The 21,121-nt window shown below is 41.9% G+C and overlaps 1 protein-coding gene across 3 annotated transcripts in view; it reads left to right on the top strand.

Moving 5' to 3' along the window:
* Positions 1-21,121, top strand: part of LOC124720416 — a 331,791-nt gene that overhangs the window by 105,303 nt on the left and 205,367 nt on the right. The window lies entirely within an intron of this gene.

Here is a 21,121-nt window from a genome sequence, read left to right as displayed (position 1 = left end):
TACGAGACGCCTAGCTGTCCGACTGAATGTTTCACAAACTAAGTTATGTAGGATTCTTCATGAGAATGGACTGTATCCTTTTCATGTGCAGAAAGTTCACCATTTAGAGCCACACGATTGTGCCTACTGTTTGCACTTTTGTGTGTGGTTAAATGGAAATCGGCAGCTCTGTCGCTTCATAATGTTCGGTGATGAGGCAACCTTTACAAGAGATGGCATCAGCAATCCAAATGGTACAGTAGTATCTCAATTTCAACGCTGATTAAGTGTCAATGTCTGGTGTGGGTTTAGGCCTCTTAGAGGTTGTCAGGACCAGATCTTTAGCTTACGGCAAATAATGGAGAAGTGTTACGAGTGGAACAGGAAATTGTATCTGTGATTTATAGATCTCGGAAAGGCATATGACCGGGTTCCTAGGAGGAAGTTATTGTCTGTTCTACGAGATTATGGAATAGGAAGCAAACTTTTGCAAGCAATTAAAGGTCTTTACATAGATAGTCAGATAGAGTTGATGGTAAATTGAGTTCATGGTTCAGAGTAGTTTCAGGGGTAAGACAAGGCTGCAACCTGTCTCCACTGTTGTTCATATTATTTATGGATCATATGTTGAAAACAATAGACTGGCTGGGTAAGATTAAGATATGTGAACACCAAATAAGCAGTCTCGCATATGCGGATGATTTAGTTGTGATGGCAGATTCTAATGAAAGTTTGCAAAGTAATATTTCAGAGCTAGATCAGAAATGTAAGGACTGTGGTATGAAGATTAGCATCTCCAAAACGGAAGTAATGTCAGCGGGAAAGAAATATAAACGGATTGAGTGCCAAATAGGAGGAACAAAGTTAGAACAGGTGGACGGTTTCAAGTACTTAAGATGCATATTCTCACAGGACGGCAACATAGTGAAAGAACTGGAAGCGAGGTGTAGCAAAGCTAATGCAGTGAGCGCTCAGCTACGATCTACTCTCTTCTGCAAGAAGGAAGTCAGTACCAAGACTAAGTTATCTGTGCACCGTTCAATCTTTCAGCCAACTTTGTTGTATGGGAGCGAAAGCTGGGTGGATGCAGGTTACCTTATCAATAAGGTAGAGGTTACGGATATGAAAGTAGCTAGGATGATTGCAGGTACTAGTAGATGGGAACCATGGCAGGAGGGTGTCCACAATGAGGAAATCATAGAAAAACTGGGAATGAACCCTATAGATGCAGCAGTCAGGGCGAACAGGCTTAGATGGTGCGGTCATGTTACACGCATGGGAGAAGCAAGGTTACCCAAGAGACTCATGGGTTCAGCAGTAGAGGGTAGGAGGAGTTGGGGCAGACCAAGGAGAAGGTACCTGGATTCGGTTAAGAATGATTTTGAAGTAATAGGCTTAACATCGGAAGAGGCACCAATGTTAACACTGAATAGGGGATCATGGAGGAATTTTACAAGGGGGTCTATGCTCCAGACTGAACGCTGAAAGGCATAATCAGTCTTAAATGATGATGATGATGATGTCTGGTCTGGTGTTGCATGTGACCAGTTAATGGCACCATTTATTCTTGTGGGAAATTTAAATGGTCATATGTACGGTAAGTTTTTACGAGAAGACTTACCACAGCTTCTTGAAGATGTTCCTCTGGAAACAAGACAGCACGTGTATGTCCAACATGACACGGCACCTACATACTTCCAGCGTGTGGTAACAGCTTATCTTAATCGGCAGTTCCCACACAGATGAATAGGTTGTGGGGGCCCTATCGACTGGCGTGCCAGATCCTCAGATTTAACACTGCTAGATTACTGCATCTGGGGGTGAATGAAAGACATTGTGTACAAAGTTGAGGTGGAAGCACGAGAAGAATTGATACAACGCATTTTAGATGCCACAATGTCAATAAGGAACGAGCGTGTGAAACTACGAACTGCTGCTTGCGCGGTTCACTCCTGTGCGAATCTTTGCCTTCAAATGCAGAGAGGAAATTTTGAACACTTGCTTTAATTCTACTCAGAATGCAATAGACTGCTACAAAATTGTTTAAATTAATTATTATGTGAATTTTTGATAGTGAAATCGTACAATAAAACTTTTTTTCTGCTATTTTCCTGAGTTTTTCCAATTACTGTAGCTCCTTAATTATGGATGTGATCCCATTACATTATTTACATTTTTAGTTCCAAATAACCTAAGGAATACCCTCCAGACCATGGAAGTGAAACATGGATGATACCTAGTTTGGACAAGAAGAGAATAGAAGGTTTCGAAATGTGGTTCTACAGAAAAATGCTGAAGATTAGATGGGTAGATCATATAACTAATGAGGAGGTATTGAGTAGGATTGGGGAGAAGAGGAGTTTGTGGCACAACTTGAATAGAAGAAGGGATCGGTTGGTAGGACATGTTCTGAGGCATCAAGGGATCACCAATTTGGTATTGGAGGGCAGCGTGGAGGGTAAAAATCGTAGAGGGAGACCAAGAGATGAATACACCAAGCAGATACAGAAGGATGTAGGTTGCAGTAGGTACTGGGAGATGAAGAAGCTTGCACAGGATAGAGTAGCATGGAGAGCTGCATCAAACCAGTCTCAGGGCTGAAGACCACAACAAAACAAACCCTCCAGACTGGGGGAAAACCTCGTGAGTCACCACGTATAATGTGCAAGGCAAAATGTCTGTTTCCAAAACCGGTGCTGACGCAACTGTGGTGCATCACTGGCCGTAGCTGACAGGCGAATGACGGCTGTCGGATATGGGAACAGGTGAATAGATTCGCAGCTGACTGTCCGGACGAATCGAGGGGCTACCGGCAGTGTATCCTCAGAGACCATTCGGTGGCGGGTTTCTGTAGCAGGGCCCTGATGCGGTGGCCTGGTGTAATGTTAAGCTCTCTCTATACAGCTTAAGCATTTTCGTGGACTTAATTGTTGAAGAATGCTGGTTCTGCTTTCTTGCAGTGCCGATGTCTTCTGCTAGCACCAGACGCTTCTCCGAAGATTTCACTGCTAGGAAGGGGAAATTTTCTCTCTCTCTCTCTCTCTCTCTCTCTCTCTATCTTCTTATTTAAAAAATACGATACTCTTGGAATATCATTCAGTGCACCAGAACATATTTATTTCCACTTTGTACAAAAAAACAACTAAACTTTATGACATAAGTCCACATATTACTGGGCACCCTGAATCAGTTAATTACACATTTTTGAACACAATTAACACATAAGCTTTTATCGTGGCTGACTATCCACTTCCAGTCCACGTACTCTCGACAGCAGTTCGTCTAATAAACAGTCACTATCTCGAGTCACTCCATTTGTTTTCCAACAATCCAAAGCTACATTACTCTTTGCAGCCGGCCACGGAGCTTCGGGCCGTATTTGATTATTCTCGGCAGGTCGTGCGGAACATTTGCCGGCGCCGACGAGTTATCTCCCTCCCAGTTTCGCCTGCACAATAAATGGGTGCAGTTATCCCGTGCTCATCCTTACGCCCTGCTTTAAAATAACGCGTGTTCGAAACGGCTGGAACACGAGTGTCTCCAGACTTTCGTAAAATTCTGGGGGCACTACACTGACTGCTGTTCATTGGCGACGAAGGCAGGAATTTGTGTGCCAGTGCTGTAATTGGATCTCCAGTGCGTTAGACAGGTCTCCTTTCCAGACGGATCGCATTTTGTACTCCATCGGAGAGGTGGCCGTCAGAGTGTGCAGCACAAGATTTCTCGAAGCGAACACACTGTAACAGTCATCGGAAGGGTTGACACTGCAGGAGGGAGTGTTACGGCCTGAGGAATATTTTTGTGACATTCCCTGGGTGATGTCAGTATTTTGGTAAGCACAATGCAGCTATTGCCGGGGCCACGTCCGCCCCTATACGAAGTTTGTTTTTCCTCAGCGCGTGGCACCTACCAGCAGGACAACGAAATGTCTTATGCAGCTTGCAGCGTACACACGTGAAGAGCACCAGGATGAGTACACTGGCCACCAAACTGCTCAGTTTAAAATCCGTTTGAGAATCTGTCGGACTGTTCGTGTCACGGATCCCGAACCGAGAAAAATAGCACAGCTGGTAACGGCACTGCAGTCGGCTCGGCTTTCGGTACCTTCCAGAACCTAATCGACTCTATTCCTGCACGTCCTGCAGTGGTTCTCACAGCAAAAGGTGGTTGGGACAGGAACACCTGACAAAAATTACTCACCCACCAAGACGTGTCGCACTGATACTAGGTTTGGTACGAACATCTACAGTTTTCATCCCGTATGCCTCGTCCAGTTAACAAATTGCAGGGAGGGTGGTTTCTGCATTTTCCCTGCTGTTCCTAGTCCCAGGCATTTTCAGTGAGATTAAGATCGAGTGATCTGGCCGACCAGTCGAAGTGTGAGAGGGTTCTGAACATTCATCTAGATGAGGTTGTATATCTGCAGCCCTGTGTACACAGCTGTTACGATCTAGGAAGTGATACTGTCCGTAGCAGTCTCGTTGTGAAGGCGTTCGCAGCTCGTGGTCTAGTGGCTAGCATTGCTGCCTCCGGATCACGGGATCCCAGGTTCGATTCCCGGCCAGGTTGGGGATTATCTCTGCCAGAAGACTGGGTGTTTGTGTTGTCCTCACCAATAAGACTGGGTGTTTGTGTTGTCCTCACCATTTCGTCATCATCGTCATCACTCGTGACAGTGGTTAGATTGTACTGTGGAAAAAAAATTGGACTGTGGAAAAAATTGGGACTTTGTACGGGTACTAATGACCGAGCAGTTGAGCACCCCACAAACCGATCGTCATCAACACGATGAAGGTGTACGGGCAGCAACACTTGATCACTGAGAATGTTGAAATAAGTGCCAGTGTTCGTGATCACGTTTAACTGAATGAATGGGCTCGAGTCATTTTATGAGCGACACTCTCGAAACATCGCAGAACCACCTGTAGCCTCAACTACACCGTCCACACACGCTGCAGGTTAAGCACCTGTTCGACATCAGCCTCAGAACAAAGCAGAAAGTGCAGACTGTATGCAGAGTTATTGATCACATAATATATTGTTAGTGCGGTAAGCAAGATTTTAACTCTCAGCGTGTCGGGTCACGGCCACCTGTTTATAGGTTTTCAGTGTTGGGAAGGGTGGGAAAGTATACTGAGTCACTGCCTTAACAATTATCAAAATGAGATGACAGTGGCTTTAGTAGCGAGCTTCCCCCTACTCATTGCATTGTATTACAATAGCTTTAATTTAATTTCACAGTTATTTATATAAATAAACACTGCTTTTGAAGTTGGCTGTCTCTGTAATGGGCTTTCACGAATTGTCATTACTTCCACGTGAAATACGCTAATCCGTACTTGGAGTGCAGTCTTAAGCCATCGGCACACGGACTGTGCTTTAAAATTTTGAGCGTTGAGTGTGCCAGTTTCTGGCATCGTAGCATGGAGAAGGTGCATTGGGAGTTTTTCCAAATGTGCAGAGCAGTATCAAACATGACAGATATTTTGAACTTTTGTTTGAATATTGACCAGTGAGATGGAAGAAAACCACTTTTATCATGCATGTGCCATATCTCTTCAGTACAGACTCATGAGAGGCTGCGTTGGCTTTCAGTTGAAGCCCATGCTTATATGTGCCATCTCCAAGCATCATAAAATTGAGAAGCTCTGAAAAACTCATCATGAATTGAAGGTTTTTTTTGTTTTGTAATAAAATGATGGGATATGTCATATTGGTTGTTAAAGAATTATTGCAACTTGTGTATTATGAAAGTATACCTTTTCAAGGCAGTTATACACTCAGGATCCGTAAGAAATGCAATGTTATTGATACAGTTTGTTATAATTAAATGTCAGTTAGTAAAATATATACGATTAAAACATTGTAAGATGCAAAGTATGGTCACCCAACAGTCATAGTTGCTATAGCGCAATGAAGTAGCGTCGCTGAATGGTGATGTAGTTGTTGATATGTTGCTGGTTCTTGCCTTACTATATCCAAATAATTTTATCATCAATATTCACATTTTGTAATAGGTTCTGATAATTTCTTATTAGTTTAATAAAAGTATATTCTACAGCACTCAGTGTTATGTAAATATAAGTGCACTCTCTATATAAATATAAGTGCACTCTCTCTGAGGCATGAGTTTGTTTGATTGGCTTAATCTGCAAGACAGCTTGCAGTAAGATATTTTGCACTTTCTTGCTTTAAGTTTTTTATTTCACATGTTGTAAAGATTCTGCTGCTGAACAGGAATAGTAATCAAGCGAGAGAATTTGTATTGCACTGTTTGTTAAGGAACCTTTGTAAGCCGATGTCCTTATTGACTGGACATGATTAATTTCTTTTTGCCTTATGACATGGATACTACAGACAGAACAAACTAACTAGTGTATGGGTAAGGGAGCAAATGTGTGTTTTGATAGAGCTAATGTTGGAATTTTATGCCCATCTGTTTCATAAACAATCAGATGTGTGAGCCAGATGCAGCCAACAACTTCCACTTGGAAGTGCTGCAGTCGCGTGTACTGTGTTGAGGCATACGTAGCGTATGCTTAGGTCGTGTGGTTTCTGAGCATTCAGTAGCATGTTGAACTTCACGTTCGTGTTCAACAGCACGGTCTGTGTGTCGATGGCTGTAGGTTGGTACAACCTGATGTCAGACGTAAACATTCCTCCTTAAGATGCTCCATAACATGATGATGATGATGATGATGATGATGATGGTGGTGATGGTGATGGTGATGATTTCCACACTGTTTCTCACCCAGGACGTCCCTGAACCAAGCAACCTATTTGCCGGGAACAAGCTATAGATTTTGTGTCCATTGTTCTCTGCAGCTGTTGTGTTTTAACCAGTATTGTGTTACAAGTTTTATTTACCGTAATTTTGTAATCATTATCAATAATAAGTCTCCCATTAGAACACAAATATCTCTTTAATATAGTTTCATGAAAGACTTTTGCTTCCGTGTTTTATTTATGCCATTGGACATCATCAGAACGATGAGGGAAACCCAAGTGTGCATTTGTGTGTGTCAGCACTCAGCCACTGCCTTTGTGATTAACGCTTTGTATACTGTGGAGAGACAAGTAGAGCCAATTGCTGTTACAAAGAAACAAAAACAAACAATTATTTCAGATTTTTTAAATACGTAAAAATTAAATTGTTTTAATTTCATATTTTATACAATGTAAAGAGCAATTTATTCACCTTTGTTGTGTTTCCTGTGCCTTCAAAGGGTTCAAATGGCTCTGAGCACTGTGGGACTTAACATCTATGGTCATCAGTCCCCGAGAACTTAGAACTACTTAAACCTAACTAACCTAAGGACATCACACACATCCATGCCCGAGGCAGGATTCAAACCTGCGACCGTAACGGTCACGCGGTTCCCGACTGAAGCGCCTAGAACCGCACGGCCACACAGGCCGGCTCCTGTGCCTTCCTGTATTTTACATTTTCCTACATTGTACTCTTTTTTGGGTCAGTCTCTGAAAAGTGTAAAAAGAAGAGTTTTACTGTACATACTTTTCCCAAAATATTCCCCTTTGACATCCGTACATTTTTGCATTTGATGAAATCATTCCGTAAAGCAGTGATTGTACTCTTCTTGAGGCACTTCAGAAACCAGGTTTTCATGACATTCCACTGCCTCATCTGATGACAAAAACGTGATTCTGTGTAAGATGAGTGAAAGAAGTGTCAGTGGTGACGAGAAACAGCTGAAATCATTAAAATTGAATGAAGCTACAGGTCCCAATGGAATTCCTGTCAGATTCTATACTCAATATGCAGCTGAGCTAGCCCATCTTCAAACTATAATTATCATCAATCCCTGAAACAAAAAACCATACCCAGCAGTTTGAAGAAAGCACACCTCTTTACAAGTGGGGTAGGAGAAGTGATCCACAAAATTACTGCCCAAAATCCTTGACATTGATTTGTTGTAGCTTAGAACATAATCTAAGCTCAAACAAAATGAGGAATCTTGAGTAAAATGACCTTCTCCATGCCAACCAGCACGGATTCTGAAAACATCGAGTGTCAAAACCCAGCTCCTACTTTTCTCATATGACTTATTGAAAGCCTCGGATAAAGTCAGTCAGGCAGATTCAGTTTTCCTTGATTTCTGAAAAGTGTTTGACTGAGCACCACATCTATGCTGGTCATCAATAGTATAGTCATATGGGGTATCAAGTGAAATTTGTGAGTGGATTGAGAATTTTTTGGTAGTGAGGGCACAGCATGTTATCTTGGATGGAGGGTCATCATCAGATGTAGAAGTAACTTCAGTGTGCCCCAGGTAAGTGTGTTAGGACCAGTGTTATTCACGTTATATATTAATGACCTTGTGGACGATATTAATAGTAAACTCAAGCTTTTTGCAGTTGATGCTATTGTCTACAATGAAGTACTGTCTAAAAGAAGCTGCATACATATTCAGACAGATCTTGATAATATTTCAGGGTGTTAGAAAGATTGGCAACGTGCTTTAAATGTCCAGAAGTGTAAAGTTGTGCACTTCACAAAACAATAAGTCATAGTATCCTATGGCTGTAATACCAGTGAGTCACAGTTGGTATCAGCCAACTCCTACAAATACCTAGGTGTGACTGTTTGTAGGGACACAAAGTGGAATGATCGTGTAGGCTCTGTCGTGATTAAGCGGGTGGTAGGCTTCAGTTTATTGGTAGAGTACTGGTATAATTCAATTAGCCTACAAAAGAGATTGCATACAAAACACTTGTGCGGCTCTTTCTGAAATATTGCTTTAGTGTATGGGACCTGTACCGAATATGACTAACAGGGAAGGTTGGTACGGATAGTCACAGGATTGTTTGACCCATAGGTGAGTGCCATGGAGATGTTGAAGAAACTGATTTGGCAGCGTCACGAAGACAGACGACAGACGTAAACTATCCTGAGAAGGCCTACTTACATAGTTTCAAGTACTGGCTTCAAATGATGACTCCAGGAATATATTACAACCCCCTGCTTATTGCTCACGTAGGGATCATGTGGACAAGATTACAATAATAACACGGTCACGGCTTCCACAGAGGCATTCAGTCAGCCATTCTTCCCATGTTGCATATGTGAATGAAATGGGAAGAAACTCTGATAATTAGTACAATGGAACATCTGTGATGCACTTCACAGTGGTTTGCAGAGTATAGATATAGATTTTATCTTCAACTTTTGGGCACAAAAAGAAATGGTATTACTAGGTGGGGGCTGTGTGGCGGAGGGTACACGGTGCTGACTTTCAGGGACTGTAAACAGATTCTCAGTTGTTTTGCTGTATGCAATTATGAATTGCCATGATGAAAAATTGTTATTTCTTTTTCACCAAACAAACTTTAAAATCATTTCCAGTAAACAGATTTTTGTGTGACAAGTAGCTTGTAACAGTATGTCTAACTTCTAATGCTATTAATGCTGTAGCAACAATATAGTCTGTTAAAAAAAAAGGGGGGGGGGGGTCCGACAACTTCTTAAGAGGACTGTGAATTTGTCAGACTTTTGTGTGCTTAGGTTCTATCCGAAAGATCCTTTGAGCTGATTGACTTTTCTTTGCGGGATTTTTACAGTGAGTCCAAGATTCATCACCAGTAAGAATGTTCCAAACCAAGTTTGAAGTGCCATATTGTAATGTTTCCAGAGTGTTTCTGCACATATCAGCGTGTCGTCATTGTTCGTCGGGAGTGGAAACTGTCGACAGCAAGGTATTCTCACATGTAACTGTTGATGTAAAACGTCTTGGATTTGATTCATACCAGTGCTGAATGTCACCCGAATTAATTCGTGTCAGTCAATCTCCTTGAAGCACAGCTTGAACAGTAGCAGTATTTTCATTAGAAACAGTAGTTCTAGGGTGTCCTTTACAAAATTTATCACTAAGCAGAAAACCTATTCATTTTGAATTTGCTGTACCAATTATAAATTGTTGCTTTGTACAGGGCTTCCTTGCCAAATGCATGTCAAAGCTGATCTTTTCATTGCTTAGGCACTAATGACGATTTAAGATAGCAAAAGACTATAGCCCAGAAATGTTCTCCACTCAAATTTATTTCTTGATGGACACAAAAGTGTTAAATGATTATAATAAACAAACTATTAGAGTACATCAAATAAACCATGTGGAAATCAACACTAGAAACATTGGAAAGTTTGATTTTAGAACCACGGCATCTTGTAACTTTGTGCCACTGTGAGCGATGGCTTTTGACGAGGTGTCCAACTTCGTATGTCCACTGCGTGCAGTTGCCTTCACATTGTTGGCTTTGAAATTGGTGGAAAAGGAAGTGCGTTTGTTGGTGTAGAAACTGAGTGTTGTTGACCAAGCGTGTCACTCATCTCTGGTCCCTGTCATTTAGGATGTTTTTATGACCACTGTTCTTCCCCCTTGTCACATGGTTGCACATGATAAGACATTCCTTGTAGACACAGACAGTGCGCTTTTGACACACAAAGAAATCAGAAACTTCATTCTACGTGTAGTAACTGGTTCATACAAACACAATAGCTCCCCTCTGCTATTCTGTCACTTACCCACGTTGTCCTAACTTGCAGTGCTGATTCCGTACAGCCAGCTGGCACATTCACACCATTTTACTGCCACAACTTACTGTATTTGCCAGCATACGTAGGTTGGAACTTAAATAGTGGCAACACTGCTGTGGAGACACTATGCAATGGAATCTACTGTTGTCACTGATAGCACACGTTGTTGACATACCTACCTTACCTCTGAGCAAATGGACTCACCCATCCCAGATCACCGGCTTACGCACAGTCGAGGGAAACACAGTCACTAGTGAGCGAGTGGTCCAATGTTGCAGTGTCACTATGTTTTCGAAACAGGAACAACGTAGTTGCATCGAGATTGAATGTGCCAGAGGTCGTACAGCACGACAGTGACATTGAGATCTTCTAGAGGCGTGCAGGGAATTGGCATAGCCATACAGAACAGTGGCACGTTAGGTAAAAGCCTTCAACGGCACATTAGGTAAAAGCCTTTGACGAAGGTCGTCAAACTGTGGCAGATGTGCATCGGGCAAGTCGTCGTAGTGTCTCTGAAAAAGTAGTGCACGCTGTTGCCGCCATACGGTTCGTGAGCTCACCCGTGAAACTGGATTAGCGCATACGACTGTGCTTCGCATCCTGAAGGAATGCCTGGGCATGCAAAAAATTGCATCACAATGGGTTCCACACGACTTGACGGAAATGCAGTATAGATGCGTTACGACGCTGCTCAGATGCGCTTAGAGTGCTGTGAGTGCAAAGGAGAGGTTTTTCCTACGCCGTATCGTAACACTGGATGAGACGTGGGCCACATCGTACGAGCCAAAACTGAAACGCCAATCCGACGAATGGCATCATTATGGGCCGCCGCAAAAGTTGAAAGTGCGTCATAGCGCTAGTATGGTGAAAGTTACGGTGATTCTCGTGTACGATTGTGATGGTGTTATCCTAATGCATTAGGTTCCTCCACGGCAGACCGTCAGTGCACAGTATTACTGTTTGTTTTTGGAGTATCGCCTGCGACCAGTTTTGTGAAAGAAGTGGTGACACTTTATGCGCAACCCACCCGTCATTTTGCACGACAATGCGCGGGTGCATACAGCGCAAGCTGTGGCTGCTCTCTTCGGTCGATGGGTCTGGGAAGTACTGTACCCTCCACTATACTCCCTGGACTTTAGTCCTTGTGACTTTGATGAGATTCCGAAGATGAAGGAACCACTTCGTGGCATTCGCTTCAGAACTGTTCCAGAGATTTGACAGGCAGTAGACTGCTCCTTTCGCACCAACAGAACAGGCTCTGCTCATGCCTTCCACATCGCTGGCAACAAGTTCTACACAATGCTGGTGACTACTTTTAAGGACAGTAACAGGTGCAAACATGTAACTCTTTTGTATGAGTTGTGAATAAATAGTTGCCACTATTTAAGTTCCAACCCTTGTAGGAGGTGTAATTTTTTCCTCAAAAATAGGCACAAAAACTGGATGTGTCTTATACACCAATTGCAAGTTGAGGCTGGTACCAGTAAGCTCTATTTCTTCAAAATTTCTGTTTCAGCCTGAAACAATTCATTGTTACATTCTTTGTGAATTTTGAACATTCTAATTGTGTAGAGTTAAGTGGGTGCACACGCGTTGTTGTTAACTGTTTTTGTATTGTTCTTTGAAGCTTCAGTTATTGGAACCACTTGTGTCATACCTGTGTTGTGGTTTTATTTGCAAGCTGTGGCTGAAAAATGGTGTTGCTAACTATTGAATTTAAGCTATAATTGACTGCATAATGGTGAAGAGTGTGGAAACAGTGCTGCAATAAAGGCATTCTGGGCCACCTCCAACTAAACAAGATGATGAGAACTTGCCGGGAAGCCAGAAAGCAACCTCATAGTAAACATAATCTGAGAAGTGGAACTGTGAAACAGCCAAAACTTGAAGGAGAACTCAATACTTGTATTTTAGAGAACAGGCAAATGGGAATTTTTCTATGGTAGTGATCATTCATTATGTGAAAGCAATATCCACCAATAAAGGGATTCATGACTTCCTTGGATCGATATCACTGTGTTCGTGATTTATGAAGAGGCACCGGCTATGTATATGGGCCGAGACAGAACTATCAGAGAAGATGCCAGCTGAGTGTGAAGAAAAAATTGTTGAATTTGATCAAATTGTCATTAATGCAAAGAAAAGAGGAAAGTGTGAACTTTTGGATGAATTGGAGACTCAGTTAGCTGTAATTCCAGTAGAGATAACTAGTTTACTTAAACCACTAGATGTATGTATCAACACTAAGGGAGGAGAAGTGAAACAGATAGATACAATCTACAAATTTTGAAATTGAAAGTGGGAAGAGACCTGGCATTTCTCAAGTTGTTAGTGGGTGAAAACTTTGTGGGACTCTTTTTATAACTGAAACAATGATTAAATAGTTTAAGAAGTATGGAATCATTAATGCACTGCATGGAAGAGAGAATCATTTATTGTATGAAGATTTGGATTCTGACAGGGTGGCTTCAAGTATTTCTTCCTTCAGCTCTGAGGAATATTGTGAAAGAAAAAATTGGAGTAGAAATTAAAGTTCAGGGAGAAGAAATAAAACACTTTGAAGTTTGCTGATGACATTCTCCAACTGCTCTGAGCACATTCAGAATCCAGAAGAGAGCAATGAGGATTATTACTGGGAGCAAACCCAGAGACTCCTGCAAACCCATCTTCAGAAAGTTGGAAATCCTTACTCTCCCTTGCCTCTACATTCTTGAGACTCTAAAATTTTTCAGAAACCACATAGTGCCAACTGACCCCAGAGTCGTAAAAAATAATGAAATACATGAACACAACACCAGGAAAAATGCAAACCTGCATGTTATATGTACAAACACTCAACTGTGTAAAAAGGGAGCTTTCCACATGGCCCTCCAACTGTTCAACAATCTTCCCATTAGTATTAAGTCCATCGAAGACAACATAAAATTTAGCAAAGCCGTGAAGTCATATTTGTTGTGTCACTGTTTTTACTCTGTAAATGAATTCTTAGAACAGTAATCTTGCTGTTTGTGTTAAATTGAAAACAATTGAGCAATCTAATACATTAGGATACTATGGGCTTATGTTAATATATGTTAACAATGTTAAATGATATTTTCCGACATCTGCAACACACTGTGTACCATCAGATCACATGGAATGAATAAATAAATTGTAGTTCTGTCAGAGGAAGCAAAAGTCTTGGAAGAGCAGTTGAACAGAATGGACAGCATCTCGAAGGGAAGATATTAGATGAACATCAATAAAAGCAAGACAGTGGTAAATCAGACACTGAAAGTAGTACATGAGTTCTGCTATTTGGGCAGCAAAATAACTGATGGTGGTCAAAGTAGAGAAGATATAAATGTAGAATGGCAATGGCAAGAACAGCATTTCTGAAGAAGAGAAATTCGTTAATGTCGAGTACAGATTTAAGTGAAGAGGACATCTTTTCTGGAAGTATTTGTACAGAGTCTAGCCATGCGTGAAAGTGAAATGTGTACGATAAACAGTTTAGACAAAAAGGGAATAGAAGCTTTTGAAATGTGTTGTTACAAAAGACTGGTGAAGACTAGATGGGTAGATCACGTAACTAAAGAGGAAATACTGAATAGAATTGGGGAGACAAGAAATTTATGGCACAACTTGAGTAAAAGAAGGGATCGGTTGGTAGGACACATTCTAAGGCGTCAAGAGATAACCAATTTAGTGCTTGAAGGAGGTGTGGAGGGTAAAAATCATCACAGAAGTTGCAGCACAATGGTGGCAAAAGGAGATTGTCCCTTGTCTGGGAACAAAGGAATGGTTGGGAGTCAGATGACTCCTGGCTGGTACATATAGTTCCTGTCCATTGCCAACCTTAGCTAACACCCTCAAGCATTGTACCAGACATGTGTACACAGTGTTGATTCCAGTGTACCACCTAGCATGTGAGGAAGTGGCAGGACTCGTTTCCCTTACACATTTTCAACCTCCCCCTCCCCCCCTCCCCCTCCTTTCACTTCCAGCCAAATAGTGTAACGTAGATGGGTATTGCATGTTTACACTCGCATCATCCACAGCAAAAGGGCCAGGTTAATTTGTGCTCCTTTATAGATCCTGCAATTCAATTTTGTATAGCTTTGTTCTTTATCAGTACTGTAGTACTGTTCATAACCTATGAATTGACTATTTTCTCTGCAGCCGCTATTTATATAATGTACATCATTTTACTTAATAGCGTGTGTGTGTGTGTGTGTGTGTGTGTGTGTGTGTGTGTGTGGTGTGAGGGGGGGGGGGGGGGTCGTTCACATGTTTTAAGTTAGGTGTGACTACACTTAACTTGCCTTTTATTTATTTTTAACAAATTTGAAGATGTTTGGTAATAACCAGTAAACCAGAGTCTTTAAGAGTTCGATCTTCCAGGTGTAAAACCACTTCAAATGTTAGATTAATGCTCACATGAATTAATACACTACTGGCCATTAAAATTACTACACCACGAAGATGACTTGCTACATATGCGAAATTTAGCAGACAGGAAGAAGATACTGTGATATGCAGATGATTAACTTTTCAGAGCATTCACACAAGGTTGGCACCGGTGGCGACAGAAAGTGCTGACATGAGGAAAGTTTCCAACCGATTTCACATACACAAACAGCAGTTGATCGGCGTTGCCTGGTGAAATGTTGTGATGCCTCGTGTAAGGAGGAGAAATGCGTACCATCACGTCTCCGACTTTGATAAAGTTCGGATTTTAGCCTATCGTTATTGCAGTTTATCGTATCGTGATATTGCTGCTCGCGTCGGTCAAGATCCAATGACTGTTCGCAGAATATGGAATCAGTGGGTTCAGGAGGGTAATAAGGAACGCCGTGCTAGATCCCAGTGGCCTCGTATCACTATTAGTCGACTTGACAGACATCTTATCTGCATTGCAAGTCTCGATCCCTGAGTCAACAGATGGGGACGTTTGCAAGACAACAACCATCTGCACGAACAGTTCGACGACATTTTCAGCAGCACGGACTATCAGCTCGTAGACACTGGCTGCGGTTACCCTTGACGCTGCATCACAGACAGGAGCGCCTGCAATGGTGTACTCGACGACGAACCTGGGTGCATGAATGGCAAAACGTCATTTTTTCGGATGAATCCAGGTTCTGTTTGCAACATCATGATGGCCGCAACCGTGTTAGGCGACATCGCAGTGAACGCACATTGGAAGCGTGTATTTGTCATCGCCATACTGGCATATCACCCAGCGTGATGGTATGGGGTTCCACTGGTTACACGTCTCGATCACCTCTTGTTTGCATTGATGGCACTTTGAGCAGTGGATGTTACATTTCAGATGTGTTACGACCCGTGAATCTACCGTTAATTTGATCCCTGTGAAACCCTACATTTCAGCAGGATAATGCGCGACCGGATGTTGCAGGTCCTGTACGGACCTTTTTGGATACAGAAAATGTTTGACTGCTGCCCCGGCCAGCACATTCTCCGGATCTCTCACTAATTGAAAACGTCTGGTCAGTTGTGGCCGAGCAACTGGCTCGTCAGAAAACGCCAGTCACTACTCTTGATGAACTGTGGTATCGTGTCGAAGCTGCATGGGCAGCTGTACTTGTACATGCCATCCAAGCTCTGTTTGACTCAATGCTCAGGTGTATCAAGGCCGTTACTACAGGCTGAGGTGGTTGTTCTGGGTACTGATTTCTCAGGATCTATGCACCCAAATTGCGTGAAAATGTAATCACATGTCAGTTCTAGTACAATATATTTGTTGAATGAATACCCGTTTATCATCTGCATTTCTTCTTGGTGTAGCAATTTTAATGGCCAGTAGTGTATATTAAATATTTCGCTTTAAGCACATAAGTGAGAGAAAGGTCAGAAAAAGTTTAAAAAGATGCTTAAAGTTTGTTGTAAGTTGCTAGGAGCTCTCATTCTGAAACGTTAGATGAATATAAACAATGCAGTTTGCATTGCATTTGAAGCAAAATTTAGTTTTATAGGCATCTCAATGTATATCACATCATATTTCTAAACTATTGTTGTGTAATGATATAATTGTGCAATTACATTCAGTGATATACCAAGTGTACTGGTATGAAATGAGTGTTAAGATAGAAATGTGTCGATAGGGAAAATTTGTTGTGGAGCCTTAATTTTTTTTTGTGTTGTTGGTATGACATCTGTCAAAGATATTTAGTATACATCAAGTCATGGAACAAACAACATCATATGTTTTCATCGTGTTAACAATGTCGAATTTTGTATCAGAAAGTGATGATTTGCGGGAAGCATCAATTTTTTGTTTTCATTTGAAAAAAAGTGCTGCAGAGTCGCATCGAATGCTTGTCGAGGCATATGGTGATTGTGCTCTATCAGAAGCAACATGCAAAAGGTGGTTTCAATGGTTCAGAAATATTGATTTTGATGTAAGAAATGAAGAACATGGAAGACCACCAAAAAAGTTCAAAGATGCCGAATTGCAAGCAATATTGGATGAAGATGATACTCTGAGTCAGAAGCAAATGGCAGCAATGCTAAATGTTGCACAACAAACAATTTCTGACCGTTTGAAAGCTATGGGAAAGCTCCAAAAGTGTGGAAAATGGGTGCCACATGAATTGACTGAAAGACAGATGAAAACCGAAAAACCATTTGTCAAATTTTGCTTAAAAGACATGAAAGAAAATCAGTTTTGCATCGAATTGTTACTGGCGATGAAAAATGGATTTATTTTAAGAATCCTACATGGGAAAAATTTTGGGTTAATCCAGGACAACCATCAACATCGACTGCAAAACCAGATCGATTCGGCAAGAAGACAGTGCTCTGTGTTTTGTGGGATCAGAAAGGTGTGGTGTATCACGAGCTTCTAAAACCCGGTGAAACTGTGAATACTAATCGCTACAGCAACAGTTTGAACTATGCATTGATCGAAAAAAGACCAGAATGGGCCAGAAGACATGGCAAAGTAATTTTTTTTACACGACAACGCACCTGCACCCAAAGCAAAACTGGTTCAGGATACAATCTAAACACTTGGCTGGGAGCTGCTTCCCCACCCGCTGTATTCACCAGGCTTGGCCTCTTCCGACTACCATTTGTTTTCATCAATGAGACACACATTGGCTGAGGAACACTTCGATTCCTACGAAGAAGTCGAAAATTGGGTGACTGATCAGTTTGCTTCAAAAGACGAACATTTCTATTGGCGTCCACAAATTGCCAGAAAGCTGGTCCAAATGTATAGAAAGTAATGGTCAGTACTTTGAATAAAATGTTTTTACTTTTCAATTCAAAATTAGTGTTTCATTTTCACGAAAAAATGCTCATTTCATACCGGTACACCTGGTATGTGGATGCTGTCTTTGCAATTACATTCAGTGATATATGTGGATGCTGTCTGTGCAGTTACATTCAGTGATATATGTGGATGCTGTCCGTGGACTGCGTTGTGAATCAAGCTAGTACTAAAGAAGTACTGCATTAAAATGTAATACCTGATGCTAAAGTTTTTCTGCAGGAAGACCAAAAATGTAGTAATCGATAAACTTTTTTGCTTCCTTCATTTTCTGTGCTGAGAAAAACATTTTGTAAAGGTTTGAAATTGTGTGAAAGTTGTTAAGTGGTCTCACTCTTAAATACTAGATGAATAGGTCTGTGTATTATTGCTCTGTTAGTTATGCTACCCCAAAGACAAACATGCAGTATGTAACTCTGATACTTGTCTTATTGTGTTAAACATTGAATATAAAATTATACCTCATAATGAGTATATTGAGACAGCATTTTAAATTTGGTCAGTAACTACACAAAATATCGAAAATCAAATTTTTGTTGCCCCTACGCTGCAACTGGTATTGGGTTCTAGGATAGCATTTAATAATATAGATTAAATCAGTTATTGTGGAAAAACAGTAGACAGTAATTAGACATATGAGACATTTTTACATTTTATTACTATCTTCATGGAGATGTGATCTGTCTGAGCAACTAAACAGAAAGCTATTTCTTTTTATGTCATACACATTTCACTTTCATTTATTTATGAGGTGTTGTCAGTGGCCTGTAATACTCATTGGGTGTCGTATGCATATAATCTAAAACCATACGTGAGACAACTGTGGTCCACCACAGGCCAGAGATGACAGGGTGAACATCAGCTATGGAGATATGTACGGGGGAATAGATGTGCAACTGTTGAGCAACTGACCACCCAGATGAAGAGAGGGGCTACAGGCAGTGACTGCTCAATGTACCAGGTGATCAAAAAGTCAGTACAAATTTTAAAACTGAATAAATCACGGAATAATGTAGATACAGAGATACAAATTGACACACATGCTTAAGTTAAAAAAATGTCCGACAGATGGTGCTTCATCTGATCAGGATAGCAATAATTAGCATAACAAAGTAACACAAAGCAAACATGATGTTCTTTACAGGAAATGCTCAATATGGCCACCATCATTCCTCAACAATAGCTGTAGTCGAGAAATAATGTTGTGAACAGCACTGTAAAGCATGTCCGGAGTTACAGTGAGGCATTGGTGTCGGATGTTGTCTTTCAGCATCCCTAGAGATGTCAGTTGATCATGATACACTTGCGACTTCAGGTAACCACAAAGCCAATAATTGCATGGACTGAGGTCTGGGGACCTGGGAGGCCAAGTGTGACGAAAGTGGCGGCTGAGCACACGATCGTCACCAAACGTTGCGTGCAAGAGATCTTTCACACGTCTAGCAATATGGGGTGGAGCGCCATCCTGCATAAACATCATACGTTCCAGCAGGTGTTTATCAGCCAGGCTGGGGATAATGCGATTCTGTAACATATCGGCGAACCTCTCACCCATCACGGTAGCAGTTACAAAACCAGAATCACGCATTTCCTTGAAGAAAAAAGGCCCGATAACGGTAGATGTGGTAAATCCAACCCATACCGTGACTTTCTCGTCGTGCAGTGGAGTTTCCACGACCGTTCTAGGATTTTCGGTAGCCCAAATTCTGCAGTTGTGGGCATTGAAAGACCCTCGGAGAGTGAAATGAGCTTTGTCGGTCCACAACACGTTACTCAACCAATCGTCATCTTCCGCCATCTTTTGAAATGCCCACACCGCAAATGCCCTCCGCTTCACTAAATCGACAGGTAACAATTCACGATGCCGATTGATTTTGTACGGATAGCATCGGAGGGTAGGCCTCAGTGCCAACCAAACAGTAGTGTACGGAATGCTGGTGTGACGTGTGACTGCACGAGCACTGACTTCCCCGTGCATAGACGAATCCGCTACAGTCTCCATTTCTTTCTGAACTGTCTCAGCAGCATTACGCCTTGTGCTCGGTCGGCCACTATGGGGACTATCGAAGTTCGAAATCATTCTCGCCACAGCTCCATTTGTCAACGGACCTTTACCTGTTCGAATCCCCTTCCTATGGCGATAGGATCGTAACGCTGAACTAGCACATTCCCCATTCTAATAATACACCTTCACTAAAAGCGCCTTGTCAGGTAACATCAACATGCTGCAACTGCTGGCACATCTGATTCTCTCTCTCATTACAGCTCCTTTTATACGTGACTGTCACACGCAGTCAGTGACGTTTTACTGTCCAGTGCCATCTGTCGGACATTTTGTGAACTCTTTCTCCTTTTTTTTTCTTCTTATTTCTTTTCTTTTCTTTTTTTCTTTCTTTTTTGTGTGTGTGTGTGTGTGTGTGTGTGTGTGTGTGTGTGTGTGTGTGTGTACGGGCCTCTGCCGCAGACACCCGGTTTGTGCACCCGTGCCAGCTGTCCATCATCGGTGATGAATGCTGGAATTTGTACACTGTTATCACTACTGGACATCCACCGAGTGGCGACAAATGGCCTCTCTGTGTAAACCGCATTTTATGCTCAGTTGGACAGATGGTTGTTGGTGAGTACAGTGTAAAATGTCTGGAAGGAAACATTCTGCAACCAGAAAAGAGTGTATGTTTTCGTGGCATTCTCTGCACGATCTAGGCATTCTGGAAGGCACAGTGAATCGACACGAGTATGCACCTATCCTCAGAGACAATCTCCGCCCCCGCACGCAGTTTGTTTTTGCTCGGCTCATTGGCATCTAGCGACAGGACAGTGCAACGTGTCACAAAGCTCGATAGTACGTGTGTGGTTCAAAGGACACCGGAACAAGTTTACTGTACTTTACTGGCTGTCAAATTCATTGGATTTAAACCCAGTTGAGAACCTCTGGGACCGTCTCAATCAAGCTGTCTGTGCGGTGGGTCCTCGACCGAGAAAGCTATTGCGGGTGGCCCCAGCACAGGATTCGGTGCGGCTTCGAATTCCTGTCGGTACCTTCCGGAACCTCATTGACACTCTTCCTTCACGTTATTCAGACTTTCCGCAGGTGGTCACATAAATGTGACTGGATGGTGTGTATTTGGAAATGTTATACAGTGAATTTGTGTATACATTCAACAATCACGGATTACCGGCCACTGATGATAACTCATTAATAAAGGGAAGTGAAATGTATTAAAGCAAACAGCCTTTTATTTAGTCGTATAGATGGACCACTTTGGTGGTGGTGGTGATAATACTAATAATAGTATAAACTTTTGACCTTTGGC

The sequence above is a fragment of the Schistocerca piceifrons genome, chromosome 11 (assembly GCF_021461385.2).
Source record: "Schistocerca piceifrons isolate TAMUIC-IGC-003096 chromosome 11, iqSchPice1.1, whole genome shotgun sequence".
Classification (NCBI taxonomy): Eukaryota; Metazoa; Arthropoda; class Insecta; order Orthoptera; family Acrididae; genus Schistocerca; species Schistocerca piceifrons.
Note: the sequence above shows the minus strand (reverse complement) of the source record. Positions and strands in the feature narration are given on the sequence as shown.